Source organism: Pleurodeles waltl, chromosome 1_2 (assembly GCF_031143425.1).
Source record: "Pleurodeles waltl isolate 20211129_DDA chromosome 1_2, aPleWal1.hap1.20221129, whole genome shotgun sequence".
Classification (NCBI taxonomy): domain Eukaryota; kingdom Metazoa; phylum Chordata; class Amphibia; order Caudata; family Salamandridae; genus Pleurodeles; species Pleurodeles waltl.
The window spans coordinates 1036999379-1037023018 of record NC_090437.1 but is presented as its reverse complement, the minus strand read 5'-3'; positions in this window follow the sequence as shown (position 1 = coordinate 1037023018).

Sequence of the window (23640 nt, the reverse complement as noted above, 5' to 3'; positions counted from 1 at the left end):
TGGCCAGAACCCACCCCAGCACCTCAGCCACCCAGTCCACGGCCACTGTGGTTTCTGCAGCTGTGAGAGGCTCCAAGGAGGCACCCGTCAGCCCAGCCAGTGTGCCACCAACACCTGCCAAGTCCAATAAGTGTCTGCCACCTGGCAAGGGCAAGAAGGGGACATCAGCCAGCATGGGGAAGGAGGCACAACCAGCCAGCACGGCCAAGTCAAGGTCTCCAGCTGGCAGAAGCAAGGAGGCACCACCATCTGCCAAGGGCAGGAAGGGGCATAGAACACCAGCCACGGCACTTCAGCCGTCCGAGGCTGCAGATGAAGGCCTGGGGGCTACCACCACCACTGCCAGCACTGCCACCTGCACCGTGGCCAGCACCACCACCTGCACCGTGGCCAGCACCGCCACCTGCACCACAGCCAGCACCGCAGTGCGTAGTGGTGACTACATGGGCTGCAGTGCATCCTGGCCCCTGCAAAAGCTGTCATTGTGACACTCAGGTGAGAGACTGTGATCTTGCACTCCAAAACATCAGCATCACTGGGCACAATGCCCCCTCCAGAACCAGTGGAAGAAGGTATTTACTCAGCCCCTCCTTGCCAGGATAAAGCACACTGGGCACAATGCCCCCCCCAGAACCAGTTGAAGAAGGCATCCACTCAGCCCCTCCTTGCCAGGATGAAGCACACTTGGCAAAATTCCCCCTCCAGAACCAGTGAAAGAAGGCATCCACTCAGCCCCTCCTTGCCAGGATGAAGCACACTAGGCACAATGCCCCCTCCAGAACCAGTGGTAGAAGGCATCCACTCAGCCCCTCCTTGCCAGGATGAAGCACCCTGGGCACAAGGCCCCCTCCAGAACTAGTGAAAGAAGCCATCCACTAGAGAGACTGTGGATTTGCACTCCCCAGGACCAACCAGTGGGAAAAACACCCACTTGAGAGACTGAAGCTTTGCACTCCCCTGGAGCAAGCAGTGGGCAAACCACCCACTTGAGAGACTGTCTTTGCACTCCCCAGGACCAAGCAGTGGGCAAACCACCCACTTGAGAGACTGTGGCCTTGCACTCCCCAGGACCAAGCAGTGGGCATGGAGCCCTCTCCAGGCCAGTGGCATTGTACCATATTCCGGCTAAGGTGCACCCCCATTCCCTGTTCCCCTGAGGTGCCTGTGTGTTTTCGACCTGATGCTCCTGCAGTGTTCCCTCCATATTGAGTCAGGATTCAAGTGTGGCCTTGGCCTATGTGTTTTGGCCCAGTGGGCCACGGACAATTTTTGTGTGGGCATTGTCCCTTTTGTATATATTGTAGATATTGTACATACTGTTTTTTATTTATGAACGTATTTCTTAAAATTACTAATATTACACCCATTTTACTCTATTCCTTTTGTCCTTGTGTTATTCCAGAGGGTTACAGGGTGTGTATGTAATGTTGCTGCATGTGTTTGTGTGTATGGTGTTGGGGGTGAGGGTGGGGGTTGGGGTGTTGCGTGTTGCGTGTGTGTCACTCTCTTTTTCCTCCCCACTCCTCTGTGTGCTAGGTGCAGTACTAACCGTGGTCGTCATTGCCAGCGTTCATGGCCCTGGTGTATGAGAAGATACACCAGCATAGGGAACACCTGCAGCTTGGGTTCCCTGGCGTCGTGGTTCTTCCTTGAGTGTTAAGAGGTGAGTCATTTCCCTTCTGTGATTTGTTTCTGCTGTGCTTTTGATGGCGTTGGTACTGCCCCGGAAAAGGTGGCGGATGGGTGGGTTGTAATGTAGTGGGCGGTACATTGTCTTCCGCCTGGCTGTTGGCGGTTACCGCAGCGGTGTTTGTTGCTACGGCTGTGGCGGTCAGTGTGTTAAAGTGGCTGTATCTGTTGGCAGTTTGCGGGGTGGTCATAATTCCATTTTTTTTACCGCTGGCCTGTTGACGGTATTATCGCTGCTTTATCACTGACTGCCAGGGTTGTAATGAGGGCCTATGTAAGATGGCCATTGTTGTGTGCATGCAAGTGCACTTCCCCTCCCCATAGTGCATGGCCTTTGCCTTTGCAGCGTGGGATGCATTTGGGCTCTGGGCTTTGGCCCAACCTCATCAGTACCTAACCCCACAGGCCTGCATACCTGACCATGTGATGCAACAATTTAAAGGGTTTTATTTTGAGTAACTCAGATCTCCTGACTCTGTCAGAGGGTCAAAACACCATATTATAAAAAGAGGGCCTATTGGCTTCATCAATGGGACACCACATCAACATGTATGAAGCAGATCTATTGTGTTTTTGTCAGAAGGTCACCAATATTTGTAACAAAATATGTACTTAATAAATTCATACACAGAAATGTTCATCAAACCTTATTGTCTTAATTTTTTATAATAAAGCCTTAAAAAAATCAACATATCTCTGAGCCTTTCTTATAATATTTTCAGTCCACAAAGTCCAGCCGGAGAACCCACCACGAGGGGTCCCTGCACTCCAGTTGAAGAGCATAAAGCTCCATTTGAGAGTGCTCTAAACTAATATGGTAAACTCTCTTAGGACCATGGATTGAATAACCCAGGTGACTTAGGGCCTGATTACGAGTCTGGCGGTCACAAGACTGCAGAACTCGTGGCGGTGGTCTGACCGCCGTAGCTGTGATGGTCCGATCACCACATTACGAGGTAAGGAGGCAGACCCGCCAGCAGACCGCCATCTCTGAAAAGATCCAAGATCCCCAAGGGTTTTGGCTGGCCTAGTGGTAATCAGCCAGGGCAGCGCTGAACTCAGTGCCACCTTGCTGATTAAGCCTTGTTCTCTGCCAGCCTTTTCATGGCAGTTACCCCACCATGAAAAGGCTGCTGGAGAACAAGTGGTGGGAGCCACAGGGGGGGCCCTGCACTGCTCAGAGAGTGCATATTCCTAGGGTGCTGGTCAGCCCCCTCTGTGCTTTGAGATAACTCTAAACTCCTTTTAGAGAGCTTAGTGCTATCTACTAGCACTGTTCCCACTAGTTTGACTGACGGGAACGCTCTATTTCATGGTTTCTGCCGGTCATCCAGGTCAGACCGGGAGAAATCTTGTAATAGGGGGGTGGGGGGATGCCACCACATTGGGACCATCAAACTAGTAATTAGGCCCTCAGTCTTTTCTTCCTAATGTTGCTGGAGAGTGGCTGCACTCCCTCCAGCCCCCAACATTAAAAGAACATTTATGAGGGTACCCCTGTTCCTTCCAGGGCCACCAACTGCATCCAAAAATATAAAGCGATAGTCCTTGCAGGGCACTGTGAGGGGGTCCTTGTTTGGGGCAGTGAATATTGAATGAGTGCCTCGTGTTGCCTTTTTATTACTCTTTTTTTAATAAAAAATATTTTGGGTGCCCCAGCTTCAGGATGTTTGTGTGCAGCATCCCTAATGTTCAGTCTCGATGATTGTTGAAGTGTTTTACATAGCACTATCAAGTTACCCTAGGGCCATCTTAAAGCACTTAAGCACTACAGGCAGAGATATTTCAGAAGAAGGCACTATCTAGGGGCCCTATTATACATAGGGCATAATTTCTCTGTTTGCTCCATGGGGCACCTTAAAATAGGTGTGCTGGGGCAAACAGAGAAAATAAACCCTATTACATTGAATGTGCTGCTCCACGAAAACCCCCAATGTTCTGCTTTTATGGGGGCAGCGCATTTAAGTGAAAAACAGAGCAGCTATGAAGCAGTGTTTTACGGTTCAGATTGCAACCCACCTGCACTTTTAAGGAGGATTAGGGATCTTCTTGCAGGTGGGCGCAGTGAGTGACTCCACCCATGTGCAAGGGGAAGTCTGGGGGGTCTATAGGACTACCTTTTCCTCTTCCGCAAGACTGTGACCAGCGGACTGGAAAGACAGTGCACCTTCTGAGAGCTTCTTTGTCTCCACACCACGTCTATAATACGGCACGGGAGCAGAAGCAAATGATTTCCCACAAATGTCTGCTGCCCTTTCTGTAACACCAAAGTGCTCTGGCGGCACACAAAGCGGGCCCACATGCCCATTGCTCTCCTAAGGCACTTCATATAATTTAGCCCCTGGTAGTCAATGTGAATACACTGCGCACCTTTGAACAATTGGTATGCAGTGTGAGACAATGTTGTGCAGCAGGTTTCACCTCAAAGCATGTGTACCTGTCATTTCTATCTCTCTTGCTACTACTTACCTGTATAGATTAATTGTGTCTTGCATTGTATCTGCATTTGTGATACATGGTGTTTTTCAAAAATGTGTCCCTACCCTGACTGTAATGTACATTCTGTGCGTACCATGAGAGGGATTTTTCACGGCTTTTGCAAATGATGCACATCATGCACCGTGCGTTATGAGCTAGTACTGCTGCTTTATGAGATGAACTTGAATTATGTGTGGAAAACGAATACTTCTGAAGCCCAGGCTGTTACAAACCTTAATTGATCAACATAATGCATATAAAAAACAATCAATTAGATTCACAAGTGACTTTACAATTTGGTACAGTGATATGCACAAGTCACAGAGGGCCTGATTCTAACTTTGGAGGACGGTGTTAAACCGTCCCAAAAGTGGCGGATATACCACCTACCGTATTACGAGTTCCATAGGATATAATGGACTCGTAATACGGTAGGTGGTATATCCGCCACTTTTGGGACGGTTTAACACCGTCCTCCAAAGTTAGAATCAGGCCCAGAGTCTTTTCAGTTAACAATTTGTTGTAATCAATGTGAAACTAGTTGTATGTGCCTCAGACACACATCGATTTTGGGATTGTAATATTTTCTACTGTTTTTATCTAACTATTTGTGAGCAGAAGTCTAGCAAATCCAAGATGAAGATTATCAGTAATAATCATGATGCCTTTCAAATAAATAAGGTAAAGCTATATATATTTTTTAATAATTGATGTATCATCCAGTATTTGCCTGCATTGTTAGGAATGGGGTCTCTTGTTGGCAGTCAGTTTGCACCCTGTCCAAGCAGGGATCCTCACTCTAGTCAGGATAGGGTGATACACACCTGCTCACCCCCTTGGTAGCTTGGCACAAACAATCAAGGTTATCTCAGAGGCAATGTGTAAAGTATCTGTGCCAACATACACAGTAGCACAGTGAAAACACACAAAAGGACTTCACACCAGTTTAGAAAAAATAGCCAATATTTATCTAAATCAAACAAGACCTAAATGACAAATATCCAACATATGCAAGCAAAGACATGAATCTTGAAAGTAAAAAGAATCTTAATCCATAGAAAACAATGGATGTGTTGTTTTAGCACAAAGTACCTGGTATGCGTCAAAAATAAGGCTGCACAGGTGAGTGTGTGTGTTGGAAAAGCAAGCAATGCGTTGATTCTTTACTCACAAGTGAGGCCGTGCGTCGATTCTTTCTCTGCCGGGCAAGCAATGTGTTGATTCTTTTCACACAAGGAAAAGATGTGCCGATTTCCGGACAAGCAGCTTCGGGTCGGTGCAGTTATGTTGCAGGTTTTGACACCCAAGGGCAATGCATGAAAAATCTGGATACACAGCAGCGATGAATCAGCACTGAGCTGGTGATATACCGATTTTACCGGCAATGCGTCGATATTTCAGCCAGGGTGCAGGTGCTGCATCAATAATTCTGTCACTCAGCTCCGATGTGTAGATTTTCAGCTTGGGTTCACCAGATTTTCCTTTCAAGGGACCAGAGACTGGATGTGGCACCACTTGGCAGGATAGTGGGTCACAGCAAGAGATCACAGGTGATGGCAGATAAAGTCTTTGATAGCCCTGAGACTTCAGAACAGGGGACAATCATCACAAGCAGGATACAGAGCAAAGTCCAGACTTTTGCCTCTTTTAGGCAGAAGCAGCAACTGCAGGCCAACCCAGCAAAGAACACAGGGCAAAGATGCAGTACCCCTATTCCAGCTCTTCAGCTCTTCTTCTTGGCAGAGGTTCCTCTTGATCCAGAAGTATTCTAAAAGCCTGGGGTTTTGGGTCCACTACTTATACTCATTTCTGTCTTTCAAGTAGGCAAACTTCAAAGGAAAGTCTCTGTTCACAAGATCCTGCAGTGCCCAGACATTGTCCCAGACGCACATGAGTGGGTTGGAGACTGCATTGTATGAGGACAGGCACAGCCCTTTCAGGTGCAGGTGTTGGCTGCTTCATCTCCACTCTAGCCCAGGAGACTCATCAGAATATGCAGGACGCTGCTCAGCTACCTTTGTGTCACTGTCTAGAGGGAATTCACAAACAGCCCACCTGTCAGTTTGCCCCAGATGAGGATTCCACAGGCAGGCCGAGAATGGTTAAGTAAGAAAATGCCCACTTTCTAAAAGTGGCATTTTCAAACAGACAACCTAGACACCAACTCTACCAAAATATGCATTTTTAAATTGTGATTTCAGAGACGCCAAACTCCAGATCTCTATTTGCTCCTAATGGGAACTGCACTTAAAAGATACTTATAGGAGGTCCCCATATTAACCTATTGGAGAGATAAGCCTTGCAACAGTTAAACTGAATTTGGCAGTTTTTCACTATCAGGACGTGTAAAACACACCAGTACATGTCCTACCTTTTAAATACACTGCACCCTGCCCATAGGGCTACCTAGGGCCTGCCTTGGGAGTGACATATGTAGTAAAAGGGAAGGATTGGGCATGGCAAATAGCCATGACGAATTGGCACTTCAAAACTCCACACAGACACTGTAATGGCAGGGATGAGACATGTTTAAAGGGCTGCTCATGTGGGTAGCACAATCAGTGCTGCAGACCCACTAGTAGCATTTGAGTTACACGCCCAGGGCGCCTCTTGTGTGCTTTACTAGGACTTACTAATGAATCAAACATACCAATCAGGGATAACCAATCATAATCACAATTTATACAGGGAGCACTTGAATTTTGGCACTAGTCAGTGGTGGTAAAGTACCCAGAGTACCACAAACCAGCAAAAACAAAGTACAGCACACAATCAAAAATACAGGAAGCAGAGGCAAAAACACTGGGGAAACTATGCCAAGGATGTGAGGTCTAACAGTCATTACTATTAGTACATTTTAGGGAACATTATGGGCATTTAGGCAGGGCAAAAACAATACATATTTCTTCTGTCCTAGTCATTAGACCAAATGTAGCTATACATCAATGGGATTTGAAATAAAGATATTTCTTTATGGTATGTGTGTCCACCACTGTAAGATCTACAGATTATATTAATAATTTTACATCCACTTCCATGATGTCACTTTCTGCGGGTTCATCAAGACTAACCATTGTCTGCTGTCACTTCCCATGATGTCATCAGGAGTAAAGGTCATGTGATGTCAGGAAGTCAAATTGTGTGTGATGTCACTTCCACAACCCCTGACACTTTTTTGAAATGACACCCATGCAAGTAACTCTGAGGTTACTTGCAATATCATTTTCAAATACAATAGAGAGTATTTTATTCCTTATCATACATGGTCACACCATTACTCTTCCCTTAAAAAATCTAAAATCTTGATCTCTTGCTACTTTACATGAAGAAATATGTTTGGAAATAGAACAAATAATTGTATTAAGAAATTGAACACACCTATATAAAACTACAACTTTATTACAAAAGCATATTATATGCAGTTTATCTAATTCACTTTCAGAAACAGCTAGAGTTCATTATCTATGTAAAAGTCTTGCTTTTGTTTTAGGAACTAGAGCTGAGCACAAACTAAAATATACTCCATTAAATAGCCCCTTCCTGCTAATGATTAATTTCAGAGGAACAGTTCAGAAGAGCTACAATGATCATTCTCATTTTTACTGTTTACATAGTCATTTTAATTTTGTTTCATGACCTGCCCTTCACACTTTCTGCAGGCTCTGGCAGGCATTGTGTCACAACTCAATTGTCATAACTTGTTAAAGTTGACCTGATCCATCATTTTCTTGCTACAGGTTACTAGTGATGTGACAGTTAGCACATGGAGGTCAATTCACCAAAAGGCCTGGGGTAGCAGAAGTGATATCACACCCCATTTCAGCCTTACTTTCACTCACACACATATGCTTTCACAAACACACATTCTCTCATACACAAACTCGCTTTTACATAAGCACACTCTCACCTGCATGCAAGCACACAACATACACTTAAAAGTGTTTTTTATTTACGTCGGCTACCAGGGAGAGTCATATCCCAGCTAACTGTACTCCAGTTTTTTTTTAAACTAATAGTGAATATGCTATTATTCACTATTAGTGTAATGAAAACATTGTTTTTAAACAAGTAAGTGGAGCCCCAATCAATGTCCATAAGAACGAGCTGCCCCTGTGTTCCTGCCACTGATTTTGACAACTCTGAGACCAGGGGTTGCAGAGGCAGTGCCAGGGGTCGCAAAGAGCAAGCTGGGAGTCGCAGCTGCGACCTCTGGTGACCCCTAAATGACGCCTATGAGCTACAGTGGCATGAAATTAGAGATTAGATTTCATAAAAGTATTGCACACTTCCATGTAATTGGAAATGGGCTAAACACCCTATTCTGAAAGTTATAAGGATATTGCAAGTCGCAAATGATAATTAACGTGACCATATAGAAACCCGAGGCTACAGGCGATTGTCTTTATCGGGCACGACCCTATGAGACGACTAGCAATCACCTACATAATGTCAGGAATTTGGATATTTTTCCCATATAAAATGTTGGACTCTTGACCCCTTGTTAGCGAACAAGTATCACAATGTCTTGTCTTTCTAGCCAAGAACACTTTGCTTGCTGAGATTTCCAATGTTGCAATAAAAATGTCTAAGAATGCAGACTGCTGCAGACTAAAAAGTAGGATTTGCTGCAGACGTCACACAAGCAGCTTGGAAGCTATGCTTCAACAGCACCAGCCCATCCAAAAAAAAACACATGAATCCAGTGAGTGACACTCGGCAAAAAGTTAGGTGGGGGTTGCAAAGTCCAGACACAAGCTCAAATAACGTGTTATTCAGAGAAGGTCCATAGAAAGGCAGCAGACTGTGTGCGTTTCTGTATGTTGAGATTCTGAGCCTCTTGCTGCTGAAAGACAACAGGTAGAACCTTTGGTTCTTTGCGAGATAAAATATGACAACACGGAGCTAACTTAAAATTAGCAGCTAAAACTTTGATTCCTGCAAAACACAAGCAATGTACCCAGCAAGTATACAGAAAGAAGAAATAAATATACCGAGAGATCCAACCTAGCATTGTAAATATCAGAGTAAAATCGGGAATAAACTTCCGAAAATCCCAAACAACTTGATTTGAAATAATGATTTGCCCCCATAGTCGTCAATGTTTCGTGAAAGAGGTCTTGGTCTATAAATATGTACCTGAAATGTGCGCATTTTTTAATTGAGTGGTTGGTCGGCCAATGGTAGAGGGACGAAGGTTCTTGTTCCAAATGTCAGAGTAATTTTAGGAAAAGGAGGGGATTTTATTTAAGACAGTTAGAAGAGACAGGCATATGTTCATATAAATCCTTTGCCCTGTAAAAAAATCCTAGTCCAATATAAACTGCTTAAAAGATTCCAAAAATGTATCTACCCTTGCCAGTATACATCAGTTGTAAATACAATAATTTAATCCAGGTTATACCTTGACAATGCAGTCTACCTTGGGGATCCCACAAAGGTACAGTTCAAACTCAAACTTGTAGAAAATGCGGCAGCCAAATTAATCCCCTAATATCCCAGACCAGACATATAAGCGCTACAATCAGGAAATTTGGCTCACAGTTCATCAGGTGTCGTATATGTGTGTGTGTGAGAGAGAGAGACACAGAGACTGCTGGAGTAGCTTGGATTTCTTAATTGGACGTTACACACATCCTTCTGTATTTAGGATAAAACAGAGCTCAGAATAGTTGGGTAAACACGTGTATTTAAAACGTAATCTTCTGCTGCTGTTTGGCAAATGTAAAGAAAGTTCTACTTGACTGACATGATTAGTGAGATTGCGCTACTATTGGGAATGAAAATTTAGATTCCTAGTGGGATCATGGTATGGAAATGTGTTAATCACGCTGGACAGAAAACAACTAAAAGTTAGGATTACTGAACAGAGAGTAATAAGAATTGAAGTTTGCTGGACTGGGGTGTTGAAAATTGGAGGTTTTTTATTGGGTCAATTGGTTAGGATTAAACTATGTATCCACGCAGTAGTTAGCTGGTAATCTACGATGATATCGGTGACACTGATTATACAGAAAGGAAAGCTATATGCACAAGCCCCTTCATTATGGAACCACAGTCCCTCTGTTGAAGTAAGCCTCAGCAAGGCCTACTAGTGCAAGGGTATCACCCTTCTCTGCACAAAGTCCTCAGACCAAATAGGAAGAAGTTGGCACAGAAACTGAAACAAAAGACAAAGGCGGTCATTCTGACCCTGGCGGTCAAAGACCGCCAGGGCGGAGGACCGCGGGAGCACCGCCGACAGGCCGGCGGTGCTCCAATGGGGATTCCGACCGCGGCGGTAAAGCCGCGGTCGGACCAGCAACACTGGCGGTCTCCCGCCAGTGTCCCGCCGCCCCATTGAATCCTCCAAGGCGGCGCAGCTTGCTGCGCCGCCGAGGGGATTCCGACCCCCCCTACCGCCATCCAGATCCCGGCGGTCCGACCGCCGGGAACCGGATGGCGGTAGGGGGGGTCGCGGGGCCCCTGGGGGCCCCTGCAGTGCCCATGCCACTGGCATGGGCACTGCAGGGGCCCCCGTAAGAGGGCCCCTACAAGTATTTCACTGTCTGCTGCGCAGACAGTGAAATAAGCGAATGGGTGCAACTGCACCCGTCGCACAGCTTTCACTCCGCCGGCTCGATTCCGAGCCGGCTTCATCGTGGAAGCCTCTTTCCCGCTGGGCTGGCGGGCGGCCTGAAGGCGGCCGCCCGCCAGCCCAGCGGGAATGTCAGAATTACCGCTGCGGTCTTTCGACCGCGGAACGGTAACCTGACGCCGGGACTTTGGCGGGCGGCCTCCGCGCCCGCCAAGGTCAGAATGAGGGCCAAAGTTTATTAAACCTCATGAGGTGGTACTACATTTCAAACAGCACTCTTCGGTGATGTTTGAAATAGCACACTGAACTGAGAGAGCATGGTCCTTTTATACCCACGCAGGGGCTAAAAGGAGGTGGTACAGTTATAGAAGCAAGACTTCTATACATATAAGGTCATGTGGAAATGCACAGTCGACAGGTAGGAGGGGCTAACAGTTTTCAAGGACTAACAGCTGCAGACCTTACTGGGCATGTGCGAAAGTGGGAGATGCTAAATATAACTTGTCACTAGGCAGATTTTCAAGAGTAGTTAACAGAAAGGTAGGACAGAGCACATGGTGAGCACATGGCAGCATGTGGCAGAGAAAATGGCTGCCATGAATACAAAATGGATTCCGCAAAATGTTCACAATAGTTGCTAAATACAAGATGTCTTCTGCTAATGCTTAATCTAATCGCTGCTAAACTACAACACCTCCATTGACTTAGAATCCAAATATCAAATAATCAATTAAAACTGTGTTAAAAACAATGCTAGATGGAATTATTACAAAAATCCACTTTTGAGGTTTTTACGAAGTTCTTCCTTTAAGCTGGTCTGGCCATTATGCAATAGGCTTTTCGCTGTGCCTGAAGGTGCCTCACAACTGTTCTGAGAAACCAGGTATACATTTTTCAAAACATGATTGGAAAAGTATGTTGGAGTTCTCCTTCACAAATACACCCATAGGAGACCATCAAGATACCAATTTACCTGCTGAGGTATATTCTAGATGGCTTAGTACTGCCTTGGACCTGATAGCTCCTCTTAACACGTCCTACTGCTTTAGGGAAAAGTCTCTGCTCCCTGGTTATCAAATGGGCTTGGGTCTTTGAAACAAAATTGTTGTAGACAAGCGCATGTATGGTGTAGAAAGCATGAGCCACTGGAGAAAGCCAAATGTTAAGCTTTGATTAGGGAGTACAAGCAAGGTATCGCTGGCAAAAAAAATATATTTTACACTGAAAAAATGATCAGTGTTCCAAACTCTTCAAAGGAACTGTTTCCAAATGCTAACACGCTTTCTTGTTCCAGGACCACAGAGGTCTTAGACATTACACAGCCTTTCTGTGATAATCTGGCAGTCCTTTTTCAATCTAAGATCCTAAGTATTTGCTCTGTTTTGGAGACTGCTAATGAGCACGATAAATCACACTATTTTATGGAATCAGGCATGTAGAGTGACTCAGATACAATAACCAGGGATGTTATGGCAGTTAACAAAGCAATGCTATTGTTCTTCCCTTCTATTTCGAGTGAACAGGTTGAGACATTCCTTTTGAATACCAAGTCTGGCTGGCTTTCCTGCAAAAACATCTGCGCCGGGTCTCTGGGACAGTTGCAGAACATTTGGTTACTTCCATGAATAAAGTAATTGCCACTAGATGGTTTCTTAAGCCAGGGAAAGAATTGGTAGTCAGGCCTTTATTAAAAACAAAGCTGTGATTCCAACAATGAAAACAATTACCACCCTATATCCTTGTGTCCGACTCCTACTAAAATTCAAGGAAAATACCTGAACTCTCAGCTCATGGAATTTATTGAGAATTGTGAACTGTTGGATCCCTCACATTCTAGTTTTCATTGGAGGAATAGAACAGCATCTTCCTTGGTCTCTGTGGTAGATAGTATCAGATCAATATTAGATGTGGGGCAGGCTGCAGCACTAATTATGTAAGATCTGTCTCCAGCCTTTGATAAAGATTCCCTGTTTCTCCTCACATCCCACCTAGCGCTGCTTGGTATTAAAGATACCACTCTGGATCTTTCAAGGTCTTTCCTGACTGACAGAGTCCAAACAGTAATCTGTGGGCAGTTTAGGTCAAAGTGTTTCTCTCTTCCATGTGGTGTACCCCAGAGTTCTTTGTTTGCTAAGTACCACATCATTTAATCCGTATGTGTCTTCTTTGGTTAATCTGATTTGCTCTTTTGGCTTTTATGTTTTATCATACATAGATGACACAGATTATTATATCGATTCCAGAACATTTTCACTCAATAGCCATCAACTTTAACAACTGCATGAAGACAATTTTCATCTGGATGAAGAATAATTGCCTGAAGCTAAAAGCAGAAAAGATGGAAGTCATCATTTTTGGAAATCACCCCATGGTCTGTAGTATAAATTGGTGCCAGATGGTCTTTGGGTTCACCCTTCCCCGGTTACATTTGCCAAAAATCCGGAGTCATTTTGTTCAAAAATATGGCATTTGTTCTTCAGGTGAGTTCATCGTTATCCTCAAGTTTTCATATTTTTAGATCTTTAAGGAAAATTGTCCTCATATTCCGTCAACAGCATGGAAAACAGTGGTCCTTGCCATGATTTCATCACGGATCAATTATTGTAATGTCCTGTATTTCAATGTCAATACAATTTCCTTGAGAAAACAGCAAGCCTGTCCAAAATGCAGCAGCTCAGTTCATCTTGTATATTTCAGAATAACCAGTCTCACACAAGCTTTTTAAGCTGCAGTGTCTTCCACTCAAAAGCGAATAATTTGAAGTCTCTCTGTATAGTTCATAAAGTCCTGCATAGGTTCAATGGTAATCCCCAAACAGGGCACTTCGTTCAGCTAAACACAATCTTGTGTTTGTTCCAAAGTTTAAGCGGGCTACATGGGGTGGTAGATCTTTTTCAGTAGCCACAGCTAAATTGTGCAACACTCTTCCCCACCGTTTGATAGGCATGAAGAACCATTTGACTTTCAGAAAGGGTCTCAGAACTTGACTCTTTGCTTCTTAGGGACTTAGGGCCACACATAGAAAGCATTCGCAGAGTCAGCCCGTTTGCGGCTAGAAAAATGTTTTTTTCGAATGTACAAAGCCCAAATTGTGATTTGGTAACTTGTTCTTGGATCGCAATTTGGGTTTTGCCATTCGGTATTGTGAAGGGGGGTGTTCAGGGCATCCTTTTTTAATGCAGAATCTGAATGGTATGTAGATTGTTTTGTGGCTGTGAATGGGGTCGCAAAACAATGGCAGTTAACACCAATTTCAAATTGGTGTTAATCCATTCGCAAGGGAGAAGGGATCCCTTTGTGAATGAAAGCATGGAAGTTTTTTTCAGAGTGGGCAGTGGTCCCACAGCCCACTGCCTACTCTAAAAAATATGAAGAGAAAACTTTTTATTTCTTTATTTGAAATCCATCCCATTTTCCGTTAAGGAAAATGGGCTGCATAAAAAAAAAACCTGCATTATTTAAAAAGCAGTCACAGACATGGTGGTCTGCTGCCCTCAGCTGGCCACCATCCCTGTGAGTACGGCCATTCCCAATGAGGTCACAAATTGCGACCTACCTCATAAATATTTATAGGTTAGGTAATTTGTGACCTCAGTAGGACTTAACACAGTACTATATTTTGTTTTGTGACTCCCAAACTGCGATTCCCAAATGGATCGCAAATTGCGAGTTGCAAAACAAAAGGTCATACATCTGGCCGATAAGGTCCTTTCGAATTGGCTGCTCTTGGTCTTCCCAGGTTTGGCAGCTTCTAGTGCGTACAGTACCTTGATGTATTTTGCTATTTATGACCTTTATAAGTTTGTTTTTACTTCATTTCAGCTGCAAACACACCGCTCTCCAGTGGGCACTGGCTGTTAAACTTACCTCATCCTCTTGCAGTGGGCATTTCTCTGCACTTACTGCCTTCTGTGCCTTACAGCCTGTCTCCAATCCATGTCTGGATGTGCTGGTTGACAGCTCCCCTTGTGCATTCTACCAAGACAGCCATAAACCCAGGATACTCAGCCACATCTGCATTCATCTGCATACTGAATGGTTCTCCCTCTCTCACACTTCAAAACCAGTGACTGAACCCACACAAAGGACTGATAACCACACAGGGATCCTGACAGACAGGGCTGGGTTGAAAGGGGACCATGTACACTTCAAAACCATTATTTGAAGTTTCCCACCCTTCAAAAGCACTTTTGGATATACATACTGGGTCTCTGACCCCACCAAATCAGACACTTCTGGATCTACAACTGGACTCTGTCAGAGCTGCCTGACTGCCCAAAGGACTCATCTGGACTGCTTTGCTGGAAGGATTGATGCCTAATTGTTGCCCTGCTGCCTGCTGACCCCTGACTGCTGGAAGGACTCTGCCTTCCGCACAAGTGCTCTCCAAGGGCTTGGATTGAGCTTGCCTCCTATTCTGATGTCACAGGGCCAAAAAGACTTCACCAAAGAGAAGAAAATCCCTGTGCACCAGAAAATCAAAGAAAGGCTTGCAGAAATCGACGCAGCACCTGCCTGGCAGCTGATAAATCGCTGCATTGCCTACCGGATTGAAGCAGCTCTTCTTAACAGCGCGTCAAAGATTTTCAACACATCATCCCATAACATTAAAATATCCCCTCATTGCAGTGAGGAACCAAGGCTGCCATCCTGGAAATCGATGCATCACCTTGCAGTGTGGAAAGAAACAACCCATCATCTGTGCCGCACCGGAAAATCCTATGTAGCACCTTATTTTTCATTGCATCTCCTCTCCTGCAACCCCGTGCATCGTTAGTTTTGATGCACCCCATGTACTATGTGTTAAAAGGATGCAACCACTGATTCTTAAGGATTGAGACTCATTTAAACCTTTAAAAAGTGATATATTGACTTGTGCATATAGAATGTTTGCCACTTTGGTCCTATTTTATTCAGATAAATATTACCTATTGGATTACGTTTTGTGGTGTTTTCATTGTGTTACTGTATGAGTTATTGCACAAATACTTTACATTGACTTCTAAGTTAAGCCTGCCTGCTCTGTGCCAAGCTACTCGAGGGTCAGCACAGGATAATTTAGGTTGTGTTGTCACTTACCCCTACTATGGTTATGGTCCCTATTTGGACAGGGTGCATACCTCTGCCAACTAAAGTCCCAATTTCTAACAAATGGGTCCTCACGAGCCACAAAACAGTGAACCAACCAATGAAAACCATTTTTGAACAGATGGAAATGGCGTGTGCTCCAAGCCAATGGGAGATGAGTGACAGACCCGCAGCTTGCTAATCGCTAGCCAATGGCAATCCTGGCTGAACACTGAAGCTCCCAAAAGCCCCATACCTCAATTAGAGGAGCTCTATAAGCAGAGCTTGAGACCACCACACTCAGCCTGCCAGCAGACAATCAAACGCAAGTTGCAAGGGACTGATGCTAATGCTGATTGTGCCTCTAAGGCGGGGTTGAGCTAGTCACAGTGACTCACAGAGGTGAGAGAAGAATGGAAGGGAGACATGCACACTAGTGGTTTCTAAATGTGAGTTCCAGTAGCCAGTTGATTTAAAAGTTTGATAGTATAAATAGGGAGTTTTTATTAAATAACAACAAAAAGGTTAACACTAAATGCTTTTATTTACAGTACTCATAAATTGCAGCTGTTCAGTACAAAGGACTATAAAACACGTTATTATAACTATTGTCGTTATTTTCTTACTATCATTAACAACATTATTATTAGAATTATCTGATGGAATGTGGGGTCTCCCATTGGAGAATATTTACTCTGTTTTGGTGTGAAAAGAGGACTACATAGTTCATATTTCAAAGCTTGATTTCATAGTCAGGTATCCCATGCAGTTTCATTGATGCAAATGGCTAGTACTGAACTTTAGAATATGTCAGAGATTGCTCCTTGCAGCTTGGTAACTGTTTGGGAGAAATGTTTGATAATGATACTGCATTTTTATCTGCATCCTGCTGTGGCAATTAGCTAACAATGTACTAGAGAAGGCCACCTTTCACTTTAAGGGATTTATCTTCAGGGCCACCTCATTATGAAAAATGTGGAAATCCCACTTTACATAGAAATAAAAACTTCAATTAGAATCAAGATTACGGGTTGCGTCCTTGAATACAAATCATTTTCCCCCATGTTGTCATGAAAACATCTAAAATGAAATGTATAAAAGAGTCTGACATTATGGAAATTTGTTTGCAGACATAAATTATTATTGTCATTCTCCATTCCTCAGAATAAAAATACATATGTTTTATTTTTATATATTTTAAAAGTGACTGATATTAATTTATATTTTTAACTATTTCAAATGATTAAATGTAACATTATTTCCTATGAGGTGCTATTTTAAGTCTTTAACTCAATTATTTTCTATGGGTATCAGTGGATACTCATGTATGGCACTGGACTCCCTATTGGTTGTTTCTGGCAGCAATGACTTACACTTGTAATTTTGTCTCAGTCCCATTTGTGCAAATGTTTACGTTTACACTTTTGAATACTTATACCATTGGATAGTTGTGAATATCTAGAAGCAGTAAAGTTACTCAATAGTGTAGGAGTTAAGTTGCATGCATAACTTACTTTTACCCAATGTTTACAGCAGGAGGATCACACTTTTCATGTACTCCATTTCTCTTATAGACTACTTTTAAGTAACAGTATGAAGAAATTAAATAGTGTTTTTGGGATATAAATTAGAGTTCAAAATAATGGTGTTCTAAAACACGAGGTAGAAACAAAGATTAACTAAAAGCAAGGGCAAAAGCAAGGGCTACCAAGAAGTAGATGTTATTTTCCATATTCATTAATTTAAAATATATACCTTCAGTTTAATCAAAAGGTAAACAGTATCACAGTTTGAATAAAGTCATAAAGATGTTTATGACATACTCCAAAGAGCAAGCCAAGGGGGTAGGGTTTGCATTTGTGGAGCTAATAAAGAATAGGTTGGTGTTAGACCTGTCATTTTAGCTCATTTTGTTTCTGTTGGCCTTAGAACTCTGCTCACTTCACGTCTGGTAACCAGTGCTAAAGTGCTTGTACTCTTTTCTTTAAACATGGTGCAATTGGCCTACACCCAATTGGTACATTTATTTTACTATTAGGTCCCTATTAAGGTGGTACTATCTGTACACATGTCCGGTAACTTAAATGCTTCTAGTGGGCCTCAAGCACTTATTGAACCACCCACTACAGTAGCATTTTCAACATGTCCCATGAGTGCCATTGCACCTCTGTGTGTAGCTTACACTGTCATTTTGATCTGAAAAAATAAACCTTTTGCCTTTCCACTTCATTATTGTTTGAAGTGCTGCATAAATATTTACACATTGCCTCTAAGTTAAGCCTGACTGCTTTTGTGCCAAGGTACAAGAGGAGTAAGCAAAGGTTAATTGGGAGTTGTTTCTGACTTTATCCTAGAGAAATAGTGGTTTCTGCTTGAATAGGGTGGCACCTCCTCAACTAGGAACACAATTTCCAACAGTTGGGCAAAATACGTTTAACATTGTTTCTTCAAACACTTAGAACTGAAAATTATATTAAATGATAATCCTATACCTAAAATTCAGGACCCTATTGGCAAAATCCATTTTGAAGTAGGTATAGTTGTGTTACTTTTACAAACGCCTGGCTGAAGATGACTGCCTCCCCTATAATTTCTTTTCGGATCTCTCTCTCATAGTGGCAGAGATTTCCACACACATAGGTGCACATTTTAGTAGTAAATGTTCAAGAGACAAGTAGAGTGGCAGAAAATGGGGAATAGTTATTAATAAATATCTGAGGGTTAAGGAAATAATAGGACAGTTTAGAGAGAGACATGTTACTACAAAAGACACCCACAAATGAGTAAACTAACTGCAATTAAAAAATATGAACCTACATCTAAAACAGTAGTGTTAGTGAGAACAGATGTAAATAATCTCCAAACAAATCTTGGAGTAAATCTGTCACAACACATTCCAAACAACTGGTGCTGCGACACATTTCATATAAATCAGTGGAGGCAGGGAATAACATTGACAACATATATATGAACAATTATTAAACAAAATAAAATTAATTTATGTTTAAACATTTCTCTGCAAAAAATAGCAAGGTAATGGAATGAGTAGTCAAATTAATCTTAGCTACTGGCAGTCGCTAGGGACCACATTCCAGATTCATATTTTTCACCTACTGTGCCACTCTAAGCAGAGCTCCACCTTATGTAAATCATTCTTAGTATTGGTTGAATCAGAAAAGGCCAGCCTAAACTGCCAGACCAGGTCTCTACCAGATGGCAACACAAACAACCCCAGAGCCGTTCCAACCTCTCGGAACCAAGGTTGATTTATTTATGGTTGGTTCCTGTCTGAGGTGGTATCGTGGGCAAAAAGAAATGATCGACTGGGATGCAGCCCAAGCAATTAACAGTGGGTAAAATATTTCAAGTATTCTATTGATCACTCTTTGGAAATCTTCAGTAAATATGTTCATTGTTAAACGATTATGATTTAAAATATTCGATCCTGTAACTACAAAGATACAATTTGATTTATTCTTAGTTAACTGGAATGTAATTAAAAATCATTTTAACTAAAAGCATGGTTTGTAATAATCAATACCACTGACAGTGTCAATGTAAATAAACTAATTCATTAAACACGTAACCTGCTGGCTGCTATATGTCACGGAAGGGTGTCTCTAAGAAGCTTTTGTAGCATATGTGTACGACAAGGGCAAACAGAGGGGCCCTAGATTCCCGGCAGAAGTTTTTTATTTTTTTATTTTTGTTTGCCTCTCTGATTGATGGCAAACTCCTTCTGGCAATGGGGATGAGGACAATAAGTCTGAAGCTTTCCATTCCTTCCCAGGCACTGCCAAACTCCACAATGAAGCTGCTAGGTACTCGTTTCCAGGCCACCTCATTATTATGTATGTACGATCACTAGAAACATCGAACACCTATTGAATGAGTTTAGGAGGGATTACCTAGCCCCTTCATTGTCCACATATTGAGCTCCCACACCTCTTCTAATATAAGTGGTATTTGACATGCATGGGTGGGGCTATTGTAACTGACTGGGAGAGATCACATATTTGACCATGTGATGTCAATATATTTTCAATGTATTCTTTTCACAGTCTCAATTCTGGCCTATTTTTGTCCTGTGCAATAGACATGCCCACACATGTGGGGTGTGGTTTTTGTGAGGAGAAACATGGAAAAATTGGACATTTGCCATTTTTAAAAACATTTTGGAGCTTTCTGTCACAGGAAAGAGAAGAAATTGTGATTTTCCTTACCAATGCTTTGTCATTTACAAGGGGTTTGTGGTTGTAGGAAAGTCCCTTTTTTTGCCTGATCACCCCCACTCTTTCTGGATAGGTACTGGTGGTTACTGACTCTTGGCTGTGCCCTGGGTACTGCTTACCAGTCCCAGGGCCAGTGCTCTGTGTAAAATGGATATGCAAATTAGGCTAATTATAATTGGCTAAGTTAACCTACCTATAAGTCCCTAGTATATGGTAGGGCATGTAGGTTTAGGGACCACAGCATAGGTGGTGCACACCTAGGTGCATTGCTGAGGTGCCCAGTGTCATTTTAAATGCAAGCCTGCCTTGCTGGCTGCTTTTAAATTAAAGTTATATGCAAATTCGACTTTGGAATTAAAGGTACTTCCAAAGTCTTAAACTACCTTATTTTTACATATAAGTCACCCCTAAGGTGTGCCCTATGTGCCCCTAGGGCTGGGTGCCATGTAACTATAAGCAGGGACTTTATAAAAATAGATTTATAAGCCCTGGTGAGGTAAAAACAGCCAAATTCGTTTTTCCCTCATTGAAGTAAATGGCCTTCATAGGCTAGAATGGGCAGACTTTATTTTAAATTTTAAAGTCTCCTTAAATGTTACATACCAAGAATTTGGTATCAAATTGATTGTTATAATAAATCCCACAACTTCCAGTTGTTGGATTTAATATAACTAGTTCAGGTAAAAAGTTTAGACTTTACCTAAAAAGTTGCCAATTTCAGCTCTGCATTGTTTTTGCTGCTGTGCTCTGATTGGCCAGCCTGCAGCAGCTTCTGCCAGGCTACTTTAATGAGGTGTGAAGTGGCCTTGCTTCACACAAAGGAATGTGCTTGGGGGAGAGAATCTCCCCTCAGCAGATGGTGAGGCAGGAAGGGGGAGGGCTGCCAAACTGGTCTTCAAAGGCAGAGAAGGACATCTGGAGCACCCAGCAACACCCCCACATCCTGCAACCCCAGACAGCTAGGTGCCCCCTTGATTAGATTAGGAGAGGGCAGGAGAGAGGTGTGTTTATGATTTTTAGCCACACCAGTGGGTGGGCTCAGCCAGATCTATCCTCCAAAAATCAGATTCATCCATTTTGGATTTTTAGAGACTGTTGCCTTCTGGGATGGATTTTTGCCACACTTCCCAGGAAGTGGTCATCACAGGGGGACGACCCTGTCCCTGATTGGAGAACCAGGGCCCCCCTGGTTTTCACCCAGGAGCAAGGATAAAACTGGCAGACCTGTCCCCACACCTCAGATCCCCACCAAATTTCAAGAAGAAGGAACTACAAGGAGAAGAAGGACTGCCCTGCTGGACCCCTGGCCTGCACCTGGACCCTGCACTCAGAAAGACTGCACCAGCTGCACACTTGGGCTTCACCATAAGAAGGACTTTGCCTGGCTTCAACTGGTTCAAGGAGGGACTCCCTGTTTGCTACAGGTGAAAAATTGCTATCCAGAGTCCCCTGCACCAACTCCTGAAAAAGTGACCAGCTGACCACTGTCCAGTGGCCAAAAAGGAGTTTGCGCCAGGTGCATTCTGGGAGTTGAAGTCCGCACTTCCCAAGGACCATCCCAGAACTTCTGGACCCTTGGGGTGAGCTGTGGACCCCAAAAGAACCTTAAAAGAACATCTGGGTGAAGCCCCAGAAGTTTGGAAAAGATTGGAGAATTTTTTTAAAAAAGCTCCATAAAGTGACCGACCCGACGCGGAAATTCTAGCCGGCTTGCCTCAACCGCGACCCGGCCTGACTTCGTGGTTCGTCCCGGTAAAGAAAAACATCCAAAAAAGAGACTAAGGTGGTCATTCTGACCTCGGCGGTAAAAGGCGCCTACCGCCGGTCAGAAATCCTCCATAATCCCGCCGCGGTCGCGGAAACCCGCCACGGTCATTCTGACCCGCAGAAGGCAAACCTCCGAAAATCCGACCGCCACAACAGACCGCCAGACCAGCGGTCGGCGGAAAGGTGGAGGTGACAAAACCTCCACCGTCACGCCAACAGAAATACGCCCATGCCATTACGACCCACGAATCCACGCGGCGGTCATTCAAACGCGGTATTCCATTGGCGGGACACACCGCCGTGGTCAGAATACACACAAACGAACAAAACCCAGCCACATTGGACGATTTGAATCCCACACACCTGATACACATACACACACCACTCCCACACACACAATACAATATAAAACACACACCCACATCACCCACAAACCCCTACGCTAAAAAATTCGTAAAGAAGGCAAGAGCGAGACACCAGCATCCAAAAAATAACATCCACAGCCACTCAACACCATCACCCACACACTATCCACACACAAAACAACACACACCACCACACTCAACTCACTTAAATACACATACTCCACCCCACACATCATACACACCACCCCATGGCACCCCAAAGACAACCCCGCTTCACAGACGAAGAACTCAGGGTCATGGTGGAAGAAATCGTTCGGGTAGAGCCCCAGCTGTTCGGCACACAGATACAATACACTAGCATTGCCCGGAGGACGGAGCTATGGCAGAGGATTGTCGACAGGGTGAACGCAGTGGGACAGCACCCCAGAAATCGGGAAGACATCAGGAAGCGATGGAACGACCTACGGGGGAAGGTGCGTTCCATGGTATCCAGGCACAACATCGCCGTGCAGAAGACTGGCGGAGGACCCCCACCTCAACCCCCACAATTCACATCATGGGAGGAGGAAGTCTTGAACATCCTGCATCCTGACGGCCTCGCAGGAGTCGGCGGAGGAATGGATACTGGTAAGTTGAAGCTTCAATACTGCTTCCCCCCGAGCATGCCCAATGCATATACACATCCCCCCCACAAGCCACCCTCACCAAAGCCCCCACACACGAATGCCAGCACTTGGGGACACGAGAACCCACAGATACACCCATATGCCACACATTGAAACTATAACCATACCTCTATACCCCTGCAGGACCCGACCGTCAACACACCGCGGCGGAGGGGCCAGAATTATCCACACCCCCCACCCAAGAGGCCGTCAGCGATGACAGCAGCTCTGTCGATCTGGACACCGATGACCAGCCCGGACAATCGGGGACCTCTGGACAGTCGGTTCCCCTCACACAGGCCCAGGCCACTACAGACCCAAACCCCTCTGGGAACACCAGCACAGCTCCCACCCAGCGGGCCCATGCCTCTGTCTCCAGGGCGCGTCAATCTGCGGTGTGTCTACCACTACAGGGCACCCAGGATAACCCACCACCCCAACAACAACAGGGACCTGGGGGCAGTGGTAGTGGGCACACCGGCCAGGGGGCAGAGGCCCAGGGAAACAGGGGAACTCGGAGGGCAGCTGTGCGAACGGGGGGGGAGGAGAGGCCCAGGAACCCACTCTCCACGAGGTCCTCACCACCATCATGGGAGCATACAACCGCTCCCAGGAGACGATGGCAACGGTACTGGCCCGGTTCCAGGAGATCCAGGCACTGCAGGAGGAACACTATCGGGGGTACAGGGAGGACATCAGAGCCATCAACACCACCCTGGTTACCATGGTAGGGCTGCTGCAGGACCTCGTAAACACCAGGGCGGACACTGAACAACACCCAAGGGCCCCTGCCACTAGCCTGG